Here is a 16,493-nt window from a genome sequence, read left to right as displayed (position 1 = left end):
GGAAGCTTCTGTTAAGGGTCCCTTTGAACATGGTGTCATTGTGCCATATCACTGATTCGTGCTCTCAATGGAGCATTTCCACAGCCAACAGCAACGCACCTCATGTTGCTATTACTGAGTGAGATATCCAGCAATTGTAACCAAAACAAAATTGGCTTTGAGCACGTTCCACTGCCGCAATTTCCTTTTTTGAACCAATTAAAAACTGTAGCAGTTTGTCCCACCTCCAGCACCCCGAAACTATGACCCACAAAGAAGAGAATAGATTCAATCATGACGGGAATACGTTGACTATCACAAAGAATAGCAGGGCTTTGATTTTTATTTTTATGTCTTTAAAAATTATGTTTTGAGGAAATTGATGATGACAATTCAATTAGCTTTCTTAGCGTTGTAAATTCATCTGATTATAATTTATTTTAAAAAACAATCATTAGTGGTGAAAATGTGATGACATAAAAACTGTGGTGACTAGAAATCCCCAAATAAATATTTAGAACTGCTCAAATGTAAAAAAGGTGAACTCCCCCTTTAAGGCAAGGGGAAGCTAATCAGGTATAAGGAAAGAAATTACATGTGACTATTTTTTTTGTCCAGGAAGCTTATATTGTACCTTATTTCACCACTGAAGATTCCAGGTGACCCTAAGCCTTGACCCATTTATTTTTGGAAAAATGACTATCATGATCCCTCCTAAGATTATCTCTAAATTCAATAATAGCGTGCTTTATTTTACTACTGTTTGCCAAGCTCCACTGGGGATGTCAGGCAGGTTGAACTTGAGCTCTGACCCATGTAACTGTGGAACACTAAGCGCCATTATACCTGCAATTCTGAATTTTACAGAAGTGATCTTCAGTTGCCCTTTTTTTTTTTTAAACTCTCGGAAGAAAAAAGTTGACCTTAATTGATTAAGGACATTCTGAACCTTTCTCAGCTATTAAGAACAATTTAAAAGGAAGGGAAGATATATTAATTGATCATTTTTTGAGTCTTTGTTTTATTTGGCAACATAATAAAGAATTCACTACCATTCTGCTACGTTCAATAGACACTGTCACACAGCACTTTGCAGAGACATAGATGTACATTTATGTACATTAGAGCCCTAATGAGCAAGCCAAAAGTGACAGTGGCAAGGAAAAACTCCTTGAGATTACATGAAGAAGAAAGCTTGAGAAGAACCAGACTAAAAGGTTATCCATCTTCTTTTGGGTGCAGCTGGATAGTGGGATCATTACACTCTACAGCTGTATGGAGTACTAAACATGTTGCAAGGATATAGCTGATTTTCTAGGTGGCCCGTCAGATATTAAAATAACCTGCATGCAATCCACACCTCTGAGGTTGCTGGATTTGTCTTGAGTAGAGGGGTCTGAAATAGGGAATTACGAAAGTGTCTAGACCACTGGCTTTAAAGACAGGCATTTGTCTTTAACCCCAGTAACAGGACTGAATTTCTTACTTTGCTGGACAAAAATAACTTGAGGTGAAAGACAGCTAAAAACACTCTCTTTACTTCAGAAGAAAAACAGTACTTCAACAAAGCCAATAAAATACACACTTCCTCATGTACACACACACATGCATGTACACCTAGGGTTAGGGTTAGAGTTACCAATCCACCTATTGCCATGTGTTTGGGAGGTAGGAGGAAATTGTAGGACCCAGCGGAAACCCAAGCGAACATGTGGAGAACATGCAAAACTCCACCTAGTCAGTAACCCCAGCTCAGGATTGAGCAGGGGACCCTGGAGCTGTGAGGCAAGAATGGTACATGCTGTGCCACCATGCCACCCACCATCCAATCGAATACTGAAAACTAGTCTTTCAGCAAATGCTGAAATTAATAAAGTAGATATTTAGCTAAATTATTTTGACCTAGTGTGCTACTGGAATAAAATATTTTTACAGAATTTTTTGAATGATATGCACACATTTGCATCATTTGCATTATACTGAAGCAATTATTAAATGAATTCATATTTAGTGCATTTTACAGTAATAAAATAGTGAACTATCAAGGGAATATTATTGTCCACTGAGAATTTGGGGGAAAAAAACACTACAAAATGCCAGACACCCAATTTGTGTACAACAAATTCAGATTTTGCAATAGCCTTTCTCTGCTAAGTCTCTCACCAAGCAGGCTTTACTACCCAAACACTACAAAAGCACAGTATAATCATGCATCACTCTTATGAATGAATGAGGTTCTCTCAATGAAATAACAATAACCCCATTGAGTCCCTAATTTCGGGAAGGCAGATACATGTCTGAATGCACACATCCCTACCTTAGGAAGGACCACACAGAGTTCCAGCTTTGACATTGCTGAGGGAAAGCAGCCTTGCCATTATTATCATTGGCATCTGACAACATGTCACTGCATGGCTTATGCAGAGGAAGCATCTCGCTGACTTACATACCCTCCAGCGAAGCATGGAGAGACCTACAGAGCACAATAGAGTATTAAACTTAAACACCATGCTCACTGTCGCTGTCTTTCGTCGCACTTGAGCACAAATAAATTGCTGTAACATGGTAATAGGGGAGAGGGAAACAAAGGTTTATTGTGTGACTTGTTGCAGTGGGTTAGAGTTGTATGGCTAAAAATGTGATGAGCAAGAGCATGCTTGGGGAGTGTTTATAGCCAAAACTCTCTAAACTCTGGAAAGACTACTTGAGCATAAAGTTGAATATTTTCTTAAGGGAAACAGTAGCAGACATAATTAGACTCATAAAGAGCTCAACATTTAGTTAATGAAATGAAGCAGATTCAAACTTTTGCCCTGGCCTTTAAGGGCTCACATATGTCATACCTTCTTTGGTTATTGTGACTGGGAGCTAAATTTTAAGCTTTACAATGCTTGTTGTGGAAATTTGAAGTTTGACCTATTTAATTATTTGTATGTATTTATTTGTCATATGCTCTTATGCAAAATGAATTATAAGGAATGCAGAATATACTCCAAGCACATAGCAGAGCAGTTAAGGAGTAAGGGCCTTGCCCAGAGCTCAACAGTGGCTCTCTTCCAGTCAGGATATAAAACATAACCTTTCAGTGGCAGTGGCAGACTTCCACTAAGCTACACTGCTTAGCATAGCACATAATCTCATACTTCATTCATATGCTATTATTATGTTGGTGCATTTGTTTGAACCTGTACAGTTGTGTCATGTCACCTAAGAGGAAGCCGGACCTAAACCTAAAGGAAGAGACCCTGAAACATGTGTCCTGCTTCAGAGATAAGGCAATAGAACAAGATAACATGATGTCCGCCTCTGCTCCCTAAAACAAAATGGATATCTATGCAATTCCAAGTACCACAAACGCAAGAGGATAAAGTGTAACAGATCACATCGTGAAGTAATGACATTGATTATCATGTTTTTTCCTTTATGACTGTCCTTTGTCTCTTCTGTTCATGTATATGGTAGAGAAATAGACAACTAGATTTAGGTACTTTAGTGATAATATGAGATACCAACAAGGAGTAGGAATAAAAACGATACTACTGAATTTCAATTTCATTGAATTAATTCACACAGCCTATTGCTAACATCCTTTCTAAACTCATTTTATGGAGAAGCAATGGCTTCTTTTACAGCTTGACCTTAAATTACTTCATAAATTATATAATTTCACTCCTATATGTAAAGTTTGTTGTATGTTTCAGAATATTTATTCTTTAGCAACTTTAGTCCATATTGAGTAATTACAGTAAAGGAAGTCTTCGGATTGAAGTAACTGTATCATTCTGTGAGGCAAAAGCCTTAGGCTTGGACTTGTTTTTGACCTGGCATTGTCTACTGTGCTATTTTGGGGGCAGGTGACATTGACCATTACCAAAAATAATGAATCAGTCTTTGGGAGTGTTTGACAGAAAGGAGGAAGGACGCATTTAGAAATAAATGTTAATTGCCTCTGTTTGACTGTTTCAATGTGTAGCAAGTTTCTGCTGTATAATGCCTCTTATCTACAGTACAAGTGAATAATTTTTAAGTGTAAAGTATAATGCTATGAAAACCCAAGTGTGTGTGTGTGTGTGTGTGTGTGTGTGTGTGTGAGAGAGAGAGAGAGAGAGAGAGAGAGAGAGAGAGAGAGAGAGAAAGAAAGAAACCCCATGAGTCAGGGGTTGTGGCAGTCAAGGCCTGACTTGTGAGGGGGCTTCTGTTTTTCTCCTTGGTTACTGTTGCTATGTTAGCCCCCATAAGCTTTACAGGACAGTACCTGGCTATGCGTCTCCAGACATACAGCATGGTTTCTACGCACACAACCTCTTGCCCCTGAGGAGTCAAAGGGCAAAGATTACATAAACACACGTGTGCAATCTCTGAAATGTGATTGCAAAAAGTTATGACTAGGTAGTGTGGTGTACAAACAAATACATATACAAGTATCAGAATATGAAATATGAAGAAATTCTTCTCTTGCCATAAACAGCCTTGTATCTAGCACACACGTTTATTAACTGAATTCTAATTGGAACTAATATATTTACAAACTTTTGCAGTTGGATAACAGTCAATTACAGTACTTTTTTCTAATTCTTCTAATCCTATAAGGAGTGACATTGATTTGAAAGATGGAAGGATACTGTGCACTAACATAAACTGGTCTCTGTTGAAAGTGTGAGAAGATGTGATGACAGATGGATTTGACTTTCCAAAGAACAGGGTGTGGTAAGCTACAGGATGACTACCAGGGCACCCGGCATCATGGCTGCATTATTTAACCAGAGGCTATTAATACACAAAGGTTTACATGCAAGCATGTGAAAGATCTTTATCAAGATGTGCGATAAGTAATGTGCGAATGGTGCATTGGGTTTCTGATTTAGACAGTGGCACTGACTTGCTGCTTGTCTTTGAATTTATTCCACCTTAAAACCTATAAACCAAAAAATCAAAACACCCATATTGGTTATTGTATTCTGTGTGAATGTTTAAGACATTGGACCTTTTGTTTCACTCTTAATCTTATTCCACAAATACATTAAGAGTTCTTCTGGCAGGCCCACTGTGCCAAATGCACATAATACCATCAAATAGGCTCAAATCGGCATATTCCACATGTCAGTGGATTGTCCACTACCCAGCCTGATACTGTAGTGGTTTTAGTACTGGCATAAAGAATGGTGTGTATTTGTGTGTTTGTGTGTGTGTGTGTGTGTGTGTGTGTGTATGAGTGTGTGCCAGCTGGCCATTTCCTGTTAATCCGTTTGCTGTGGAAGCCAGTCTGACCATGGTGGCGAAAGTGGTGCAAAGGAGAGTGAGAGAAATTAATCTACTTTACTTTGTCAGCCTCCATGTACTGGAACCAGGACACAGCCTGTCACCAATCAGCCAGAGGGCACCCCTATGCTCACACCACACACACATACACACACACGCGCGTGCATGCACACTAATACACGTACGCAAGTACACCAGCACACAAACACAGGATTCACAGACTGTGCTCTGTTATTTACAGATCATGCTGATCAACAAAGGTTTCAAGTTCATCACCCACCCACCCACACACACACACACACACACACACACACACACACAACTTTGCACAACATATGTATATGCAAGTAATGTGTAATGTTTTCTTAGTTTCTCCTGAATGCATCTCATTTACATATTGCTAACAAATTAAACAAGGGCTGCTGGTGTTTTACACATCGATAATCCTTCAATGAGGAAGGTAAATATTTATTTCAATCTACACAGTGCCATCATATAACCTTACATCTGACCATTGAATATGTTAATTAAGAGGAAAGCACATCACCGGATACTATTCTCCCCTGCTTTCTTGAACTATCCCCACCCACTCCTACAACTTCCCTGGTCCACCTTAACTTAAGACCCTCCTCTAAGGGCCAAATCCTGGCTGTAAATCCTTTTCTGGATGGACTCAGACTGCCATCTACAGAACTTTGTCTAGAATTGCACACAGAAAGGCTCTTAAGGTGGACCAGGGAAGTTGTGACACAACATCTGCACATAATACATAGTCATATATGTTACCATTCATATTTTCACCATTTTCACCTGTAAACACAAGTGTCATGACTTATGTCTATATCAGCCATCCTGCAAAATGCTAAGGTATAAATGATGGCTACTAACTTTCTACATCCAATATATAGAAACAAATATGAATTTATTACCCACCAGAGGGCAGGTAGTTTATGGAAACTAGAGAAATGAACTGAGCTATTACAACTGCTTTCTAGGCCCACCTTCAGCGTGAAACACCAGAAAATATTGTACATTGTATGTTAACTTCTAATTAAGGCAGAATCAGTAACCACGGGGCAATATATATACACTTGTATATATATATATATATATATATATATATATATATATATATATATACAAGTGTATAAATATTCAGTTGAGTAACTAGGAATGGTAACTGAGTTCGTAATTACAATTAACAATTACAATTACAATTCATTAATTTGTATTTTGGCTTGTTATTTTATATATATATATACATATATACATACATATATATATATATGTGTATGTACATGTGTATATATATAAAATAACAAGCCAACATACAAATTAATGAAGTTAATAGTAATTACGAACTCAGTTACCATTCCTAGTTACTCAACTGAATATTTATACACTTAATTAGTCTTTTCTTGCATCTTCCTGGCATGAATTGCAACCACTTACAAACTTGCAGATGGCAACCACCAAAATCCCTGTGAACTCATTATTTATCCACCCAGAGTTTAAAGCCCATTTAATGTTAAGAAGATCAAACGCAAACCAAAAACAGAAGCAAGTTTGATAAGAATGAGGAGACTGCACACATAGACAACAGAGTGAGCCACTGTGGGGTGTGGAAGGATACACTTTGCTTATCTCTGAGACCTTCGAATGATCAAAGAGAAATAGATGCAATCGCCCTATTCAGCTATCTCTATAAGGGAGAAGAGAGAAAGAGAGAAAGACTGCAACAGAGAGAGAATTCTTAGAGGTTTGAGAACACAATGAGGAGATAGAGGCATAGAGATTAGAAGCACAATAAACAGATGAGCGAGGATAAAGACAACCTAGATATGAAACACAACAGGAAAGCTAGTATCTGACCAGGCCCTATCAGTTAGGGGTCCTGCAATATCCCCAGACTACAGTGGATAAAATATAAGACTTCTGTGTATGGGTATAGTACTTTCCTGCAGTGATAGCCTATCCTAAAACTTTGACAAAGTCTTTATAAACTTATATTATATTATATTATATTATAGTATAGTATAGTATAGTATAGTATAGTATATTATAGTATATTATATTATATATTAAAGCCAGAAAGCAGCATGTGTGGTCAGGATTACGAAAAATCAGATTTGTAAATGCTATAATATAGATTAAGAGATAGAAATGTGCACAATGTTTATAAGAGGATAAGTCACAGTACAGTTGACATGACTGATATCATACACATGCTGTCAACTGAAAAAGATCATTTATAATCAGAGGGATTTACAGAAAGTTACTTCAAGTTACATCAAGTTGTGTTTTGAATATGTCTGGCATTCCATCACTGTCTTTACACAAGATGAAACTTCGAATGAAAACAGACTGTGGAAAAAATATACATGGCAGGCTGTTCCAACCTAAACATTACTGCACCTGCTATAGAGGAGCTCATGTCTCAGTTATTTAATTAGAGTATACACTGATCAGCCATAACATTCAAACCACTGACAGGTGTGAATAACATTGATTATCTCGTTACAGTGGCACCCGTCAAAGGGTAGGATATATTATGCAGTAAGTGAACAGTCAGTTCTCGAAGTTGATGTGTTGGAAGCAGGAAAAATGAGCAAGTGTAAGAATCTGAGTGACTTTGACAAGGGCTAAATTGTGATGGCTAGACGACTGAGCATCTCCAAAATGGCAGGTCTTGTAGGGTGTTCCTGGTATGCAGTGGTTAGTACCTACCAAAAGTGGTCCAAGGAAGGACAACCAGTGAACTAGCGACAGGGTCATGGGCACCCAAGTTTCATTGATATGTGTGGGGAGCAAAGGCTAGCCTGTCTGTTCTGACCCCACAGAAGAGCTACTGCAGCCCAAATTGCTGAAAAAATTAATGCTGGCTAAGATAGAAAAGTGTCAGAACACCCGGGGAAGAGATGGCACCAGGATGCACTATGGGAAGAAGGCAAGCCATGGAGGCAATGTGATGCTCTGGGCAATGTTCAGATGAGAAACCTTGGGTCCTGGAATTCATGTGGATGTTATTTTGATGTGTATCACCTACCTAAACATTGTTGCACACCAAGTACACCCCTTCATGGCAACGGTATTCCCTAATGACAGTGGTGTCTTTCAACAGGATAATGCGCCCTGCCACACTGCAAAAATTGTTCAGGAATTGTTTTGAGGAACATGATAAAGAGTTCAAGGTGTTGATTTGGCCTCCAAATTCCCCAGATCTCAATCCAATTGAGAATCTGTGGGATGTGCAGGACAAACAAGTCCGATCTATGGAGGCGCCACCTAGCAACTTACAGGCATTAAAGGACCTGCTGCTAAGGTCTTGGTGCCAGATACCACAGCACACCTTCAGAGGTATATGTGAACACAAAAAAACTGATTATGGGATGAGTCTAAAAAATTTAAAATGCCTTTAATCACTTTCAGTCTACATAATACATAATAAAGAAAGACCATTTTTATTTTTCAGTTGGTCCCTTTTCCTATTTTATTTCCAGGACATGTCTAGTCATTAATCTACTTCCTATTTAACTCACACAACATTTCCTAATCCCTATTAGAGTAATTTAACCAAACCTAGACAAGCATTAAATTGTTTCAGCTGGTTTTGACCTGACATCAATGGTTAATTTCAAGATGAGCTCTAACAAATATTTCCTAAATGTCTTCAACCTAATTCAAAATGTCATGATGTGATAAAGTTTGACTCTCTGTTTTGCTTGAATACTTACTATTGTTACTCCTGTTATTCCTTTATAGTGGTTTGCATTTCTATGCACGTTTTAGAGAAGCTTTTAATGCTTTTATGGCTCATACAAAAGAGCGTTGTGTCATTCTTGCTGTGTCATTACTTATCCCATATTAGTAAAGCATTGTAATAATTCTTCATATATGCACAGTATCTTTAGGCTCACAGGCCAAATATGGTTGTAGCTCGAGCCTAATGCAGTCACCCTTAATGGAGTCGCAGTCTCAGACCCAAACCCAGTATGGTCAGTTGCCATGAAAATAAAAATCTATATCAATATCTATATCAATTATAGTAATTTATGAATACTGTGAGATTAACAAGCTGTATACCTACTTCACATAATCATTCATGCAAATCTAGGGTGCTGAGAGGACTAGGTACAGAACGTAAAGCCTGTACATTCATTCATGTTCAGTAACTGCTTTATCTTGGTCAGGGTTGTCGAGAACACTGGGAGTGTGGTGTGAATACACGTGGACGGAACACCAGTGTATCCCTAACCCTAATTCAGCATGTCTTTAGGAGGTGGGAGGAAACCCCAGAGTAAACCAACTCAAACATAGACAGTGACCTGAGCTCAGGTCCAAGCAGATACCCTGGAGCCGTACGCTGCACATTGCGTCACTCTGCGTCATGTGGGCACTATAATATCAGAAGACATTGCCTTTATCATCACAATTTCCTGAGATATTGAAACAATGAATAAGGCAATTACCACCCTAACCTTGATTATTTTACTATAAAGTCCTCATCTATAGCAATTTCCTATACCTAACCATTTTTTAAAATTTATTTATTAAAGAATGACACATTGTACCTTTTTCCATTTATAGTCACATTTAATGTTGTGGAACATCTGCAAAACAAGTTAGTCCCTGTTATCACCTGTGTTATAGCAGCACTGGCCTCTCTTGTTTTTCTCTCTTGAATTTAATAAGACAAAAATGTGGCTTGTGATGTTACAGAGAGAGAGCAAAGCTCTCTTCTTCTTGAAGACTTTCCCATGTCTGAACAGCTTTACCTCTGACTATTACAAAGTGCTGACATTCAAGACTACTTGCAAAAAAGCTTACAGAATCTTCATCACAGCAAATTTTACATGTTTTTAAAATGTTTATGTGGAGTGTTCATATATATTAGAATGAGTGCATTAATATACGCCTGTGATTTGCTTGGCAGCCAACATTATTGTTAGAGCAATACGTTATAGGAAAGATTTTATAGAAAATAAACAACACTTTCCGAACAATCATATTTAAGAATTTATCAGTGATGTGGTATAACTCTTTATACCAGCCACAATAAAGAATAATAATAATAATTGTTGATCAAAAATTCTTCTTGTTTCTTTTGTGTGTGTGTTTCAAAGGGAGGCAAGTGGTAGGTAGAATAAGTTGTGGTACACCTTATGATATCTGTTTGATGGCTCCTATCCCTGGCGTATCCCCCCTGCTGGCAGTTTTCCAAGATTGGTCTTTGACAGGGTTGACCGGTCAGTGCTGGTTACAGTAGCAAAAAAAAAGGGAACGTGAGTCATGGGCTGTATTGTTACGCTAAGTAGGCCAGATGTGAATAACAAGGAGCATCACAGCTTGTAGACATATGCAGTCAAGCAGAACTCCACATATGCGGCTGCATTACATGACAGGGGCCAAGCCTCAAGAGCTGGTTAAGCAACTTTGTGTCTCGACAGTGCTTTGTCTCTTATTTGACCACTGACCGTTGAGTTCCTTTGTTTGCTTTGTGTATAAACATTTCATTTTCCACTGTATCAAAACCTTCCAGTGACTTTTTAGCATCTCCTGAGAAAGAATGTATGACTGGTGATAGAACTCTGTTAACATGCTCTACTGATGTATAGTGTGCTGCAGTCTTGCAGCATAGTGACTCATTTACACTATTATTCTCCCTTATTTAAGGTGCTGGCCAACAATGCAGCCATTCTAAAGGGTCAGAAACCTAGAGTTCAAGCGTGTGAGTAGGGAAGGACAAAGGTTCTAGTAAACAGTGGAATGAGGTATTCACTTACCACTGTAGATTAATCACCCGGTCTCTGGGGTGACAGCTCATACTAAGGGCAATTTTGGGCAGTTTAAAATGACTTATCCTCAAAGAATGAACTATCCTCACTGAATATAAGGATATCTGAACAGAAGCTAATACCCCTACAGCAGAACCAAGAAGGATATGATGGATGAGGAAAATTGAAAAGGAAGGAAGATTCAAAAGTCTGTGCTCCTGGATCACAGGTGCAGAAGATCAAAGAATTTAAGTGTCTCCAAAACAAGTATCCTTGGGTCTGGACTCCTTGAGGCCCCACTCAGAGGGTCTTGTCTCAGAAGAGGGGCACCTGAGAGGAAGCTGTTTGTGCTGTGCCAGTGGTTCAGGATGGTTGGAGAAAGTGGTACTGTTGTCAGTGCCTCCTCCTGTGTCCATTAGAGTGATAAGACTTCCACTGAAGCATTGCCAGGAGGAGATAATAGAAGTTCTGACAGGAAGGCTCTGTGTATCAGCCTCACGATGAGGCCTCACTCTGCCTGCCACTCAACCTGTTCCTGTAGCTGCTGCTATACCCCATAGACTCCTTGTTCTTATCTCAGATGGGCACTGTTCCCCCCACTTAGGACCAGGGCCTTTCATCCCCTGCCAGCATATGCTTGAGTACCCCTGCTTGCTTAGCCAATCACAGCTCTCTGTGGTAAATATGCATTATTCCTATATCCAATAATTCATACCTTTTTAGCTCCAAAACATTTAGTGAAAAAAGAATGTAGAGGACAAGACATTCTTGTTCATGTTGAATGCTTTAGTGAGTGCTAAAGCTTTGATAGCCTAAATGCAAAGCTGTATCTAGAAAATATGAGCAGACACAGAGAGTTACTTTAAATGAACATTCACATAAACAGATGAGACACTACTATATACATAAACATCCTCACTCTTCCTTTCCTTCTCCTTCTTGCTCTCTAAGCCTTACACACACACACACACACACTTCTATGTAATATACTGATAGTGATATGTTTTTTATCTGGTAGAGATGAACACATAGATATATAGATGTAGAATATTTAAAACTACAGTCTCTCTGTGAGTGAATTGGTATTGAAAGATATTTTTCTGTGTACCTGCTGGATTGTGGTGCCACTAGCTCAATACTAAAATGCCAAATTTTAGTAGTCTTGGGACTGGGATGACACTATGGGCAGCTTAATATAAAATGTGTCAGAATTTGCTCAAATACATGTATGGATGGATGAAGTGAAGGAGATGGGAAGAAGATTTCTAACCTAGTTTCATCTCTACCAATATAATTTTCTTTATTTGCTATGCTTATGACAGACCTAGAGTGTAATTTCTCTGGCATAGATACAGTCAGGTTCAGAAAGACTCAGGCCTTACAAAGCTGAACTCATGCCTATGCCTAAATATGATCAGACAGTGTAGTTCATTCATTCATTTTCCGTAACCATGGTGGATCTGGAGGCTTTCCTGGGAACACTGGGCACAAGCCAGGAACACACACTGAATGGGACATTAGTCCATTGCAGAATCAGTGTAGCACTTGGTTTCTTTTTCATGAATGTAAGACTTTTTTTACACATAGATCTAGTTCAGTTTCTGTTTGACTATCCATATGTCTTATATACTTATTGAATGGTACATGATTGTTTTCACTTTGATATGATTTTTTCCTATATATTTTATGTGTTTTAAATCTTATACAGGAGTGTTTTAAAGTGCAACAGTTACACTACACCCCTTGAAGCAAATAGTATGGTAACAGAACACTCACTGAAGAAAAAAATATCCCAAATAGTTCTGGAATAAAATTCCTAATTCAAATCCATGTCTCTAACAACACAACTAAGCACCCAGCTAAACATGCTTCAACCTCAGGACATTTTGATCTGTGGTTTAGGGCATGCACAGACATTGATTAGCTGTTTGTGGTGTGCTATTAACTGCGCACAATGCTGAATGTCTCCTTCCTTGGTAAGATGCTTGGCATTTTAGGTATGACCATTTTGTTTATTTTCTCCATAACAAATCCAGGTAACACATATGCTTGTTCCACAAGCAATAATGAAGGACTAATGTCCTCCAGGCTAAGACGTTGATCTTTTTTTCCAAAACAGGATTGGAGAAATCCAGCAGAGTCTGAGTGCTTGCCAACATCTTCCCCTCATTCAGTCTCTTCTTCCATCTATGTCAAATCTCAGGGATTGAATTTCTGAGACACCAGTTCATGTGGGCCGCTAAACAAAGGGAGTTTCCTTGCTATAAATGCTACATTAATTGCATTCACTCTCATATAGGAAGAGTGTTTACTATAATTAGGTCCTCTGATTTCAGAAAATTACATCACATTTTTAAATGTTTCTATTAGGATTCTGTCCTACTTTACCAGCAACACGTAATTCTAGGATTTTTTTCAACAGGTGTATACTTCCACAGTACTTGTGAAAGAAGCAGTAAAAAAACAAATGCAGGGACCATGCATGCATTTTAAGCTTAACACTACTAGATATCGTATTGATGCTACATTGTCCAATTACTTAAAAGCTTTCTCATACCCTCTGCCACTCCTCACTCCTCAATTAACCTACCTGAATTTCCTTGGTTTTTCCAACCATCTCAACTTCGTTATGGTCACATATATACATTAAATAGATCATGAGGCAGACATTTCTAGAGTACTATGGTGAAGAGTTGGAATTAAACCTAGATGACTTACTTCTGTGTCCCCTCATATGGCAGCTATCTGGTTTAATTGCACAGGGCTTCTATGCGTCTTAGCAGTTTAATCATGTTCTTGCTCAGGTTTTTTTTTTTTTTTTTTTTTTGTGAGGCCATCTGGAAATGATGTGCTCTCAATTAACTCTTCCCTTCTCTATTTGTGGTTTTACATGCCTTTCTAGTTCTCCTCAAGTCTTTGAAGTGCTTTCCAGGTCTACAGCAATGCAGAGCTACCTCCACTACTGACTTATTCCATAGCCTATTTCCTTTCTCTATATACAATAAACATATTGTATAAGTATTACTGTCTATTAAGAGAAGTGGAGAAATAGCAACTGCCAATACTGATCACTGTCATCCTATTCAGTATCCTATATTACTCAGTGATGATAGTTTTAATGATGTTGCTTTGGATGTGGATTGGTAAGAATGGTGTCAGCCTTCTTGGTATAAAAGTTCCAAACCTATTTAAAAAAAAAAAAAAAAAAAAAAAAAGCTCTATAATTTGGCACCTCATATTGACAACTCCTCATTCCAGCAATTGCACATGAATAAAATGATGACATTAGGGGTAGTGTCAAAGTGTTCTCTTCCAGCATAAATGGAAGTGATACAGGAATTTGAGACAAGAGTGTCTAATACAACATCACACTCACAGGCTACTTTAATAGGAACACTGATATACCAGCTCATTTATCCAAACAGTTAATAATGTGGCAGCAGCACATTGCAGAAAGTCATGCAGATATAGGAGATATAGGAGCTTTAGTTAACACTCAAATATCAAATTGGGGAACTCTGGGCCTTTGACTGTGGCATGGTTATTAGTCTCACACGCACTGGTGTGAGTATTTCAGAAACTGCTGATATCTGGGAGATATCTCGGGCAGAAATGCCTTGTTGATAAGAAAGGTCAGAGGAGACTGGTTCTAGCTGTAAAAGGATTACAGTCTACAGTAATCCTTTTACAACGGTGGTAAGCCAAAAAGCATCTCTGAATGCACAAAAAGCCAAACCTTGAGACGGATAAGCTACAACAGCAGAAGGCCAAATTGGATTCCACGCCTGTCAGCCAATAACAGGAATCTGAGGCTACAGTGGGCACAGGCTCACTGCAACTGGACAGTTGAAGATTGGAAAAAGTCCAGGCAATGTTTTTTCAGTTTTCAGCTACCCAGAACTGCTGCTCAGTGGATGTTTTTTGTCAACACCAATGAACTGATAGATACTATCCAGCACAGATATAGTGAGAGATGTAAGCTTGGTGTTAAAAGATGTTTTTTGATACAGGCAGGTAATTGGGATGGATAACTACAAATGATCTGCTCATGATCCAAACATACAAGCTTACTAGTCAAGCATGGTGGAGGTAGTGCCATGGCTTGGGTTTGCATGGCTGCTTCTGGAACGGGCTCACTGATGTAACTCATGATGGTAGCCGCAGAGTGCATTTAGAAGCCTACAGAAACATTCTGTCTGCATCCAGTCTTATTTGGAGGAACTTCATCATGCCACAAGACAATGACCCAAAACACGCTGCCAACACAACAAATGACTGCAAAAAAAGTGGAAGACTGACCATGTCAATAACCAGACCTTAACCCAATGGAACATGCATTTCACCTCCTGAAAAGGAGGACCCCCCCCCCCACCCCCCGCACTGTACCTGCACTACAACCCTGGAAAAGCATCGCAAAAGAAGAATGCAACAGTTTGGTGATGTCAGTGGTCACCAGCTTGATGCAGTTATTACAAACAAGGGATATGCAACAAAATATTAAGTGTTATTTAATTTACTTTTATCTGTTCCTATAATTTTGCTCACCTAAAAATTGTCCCCCACTAAAGGTGCCGTGTTCTAAGTTGTTTAACACATCTAGATGTAAATATCAGGAAATGAAAGCTGAAATTCTGATTTATCATCTAATATTCATCTTTTGATCTCAAACCTAAATGTCTTTAGTATATAGCAAAAACAAAAGAATTGGTCTTGTCGTTCCAATACTTTTGGAGGGGACTGCATTCTTCCATGTTACAGTTTTCTGTGGCAGACAGTGCATAGATACAGTTTCTAGGGGGCATGATGCCAGGCATGAGCTCAGTAGCACAGTCATAGGGATTGTGAGGGGGCAGGCTGCTGGCTTTGGCTTTCCTGAAGAACTCTGAGAAGTCCTGTTAAATGGGGATGGTGTCACCTTCGAATTTAGTTTAGGACTTTCAACAAAGGTTGAGGCTGCCAAGGGTTGGGGCACTTGGAAACATGTTGCAAGACAGTTGGTTGACCAGTGGTTGATTTCCCGTTCAGCAGATCTGGGAATTGTGGTTTTGCATCCAGGAAAAACTGAAGACAATGGGATACTTGATTGTGACAGTGCTGACTTGGAGCATGGTTGGTTCAGTGCAATGTGTTAGGAACCCTCCTCCAGTGGGTCCATCATCGAGGACCTGGACTTGAAAGGGGTTCTGGAATGGCTGGGTGCTAAGGTGCAATTTTTCAACAAGTGCTTGGTCGATGAAGTTGCCAGCATCTCCAGAATTCATCAAGGCCAAAACAACCTGGAGACCTTCTGAGTGACTTATCTGAACTGGAATGGAACATGATTGATGAGATAGGACTCTAAAAGGAATCACTATGGGGGAGCGAACGGAGGAGGCATTTCGCTCACACGATTTCTGTGGATCCTTCAATGAGGGGCATGAGGGGCACTGGTGCTGATGAGTGGCACCGTAAAAGCCTCTTGCATCTATCATATTCCACAAT

Source organism: Pangasianodon hypophthalmus, chromosome 26 (assembly GCF_027358585.1).
Source record: "Pangasianodon hypophthalmus isolate fPanHyp1 chromosome 26, fPanHyp1.pri, whole genome shotgun sequence".
Classification (NCBI taxonomy): Eukaryota; Metazoa; Chordata; class Actinopteri; order Siluriformes; family Pangasiidae; genus Pangasianodon; species Pangasianodon hypophthalmus.
Note: the sequence above shows the minus strand (reverse complement) of the source record.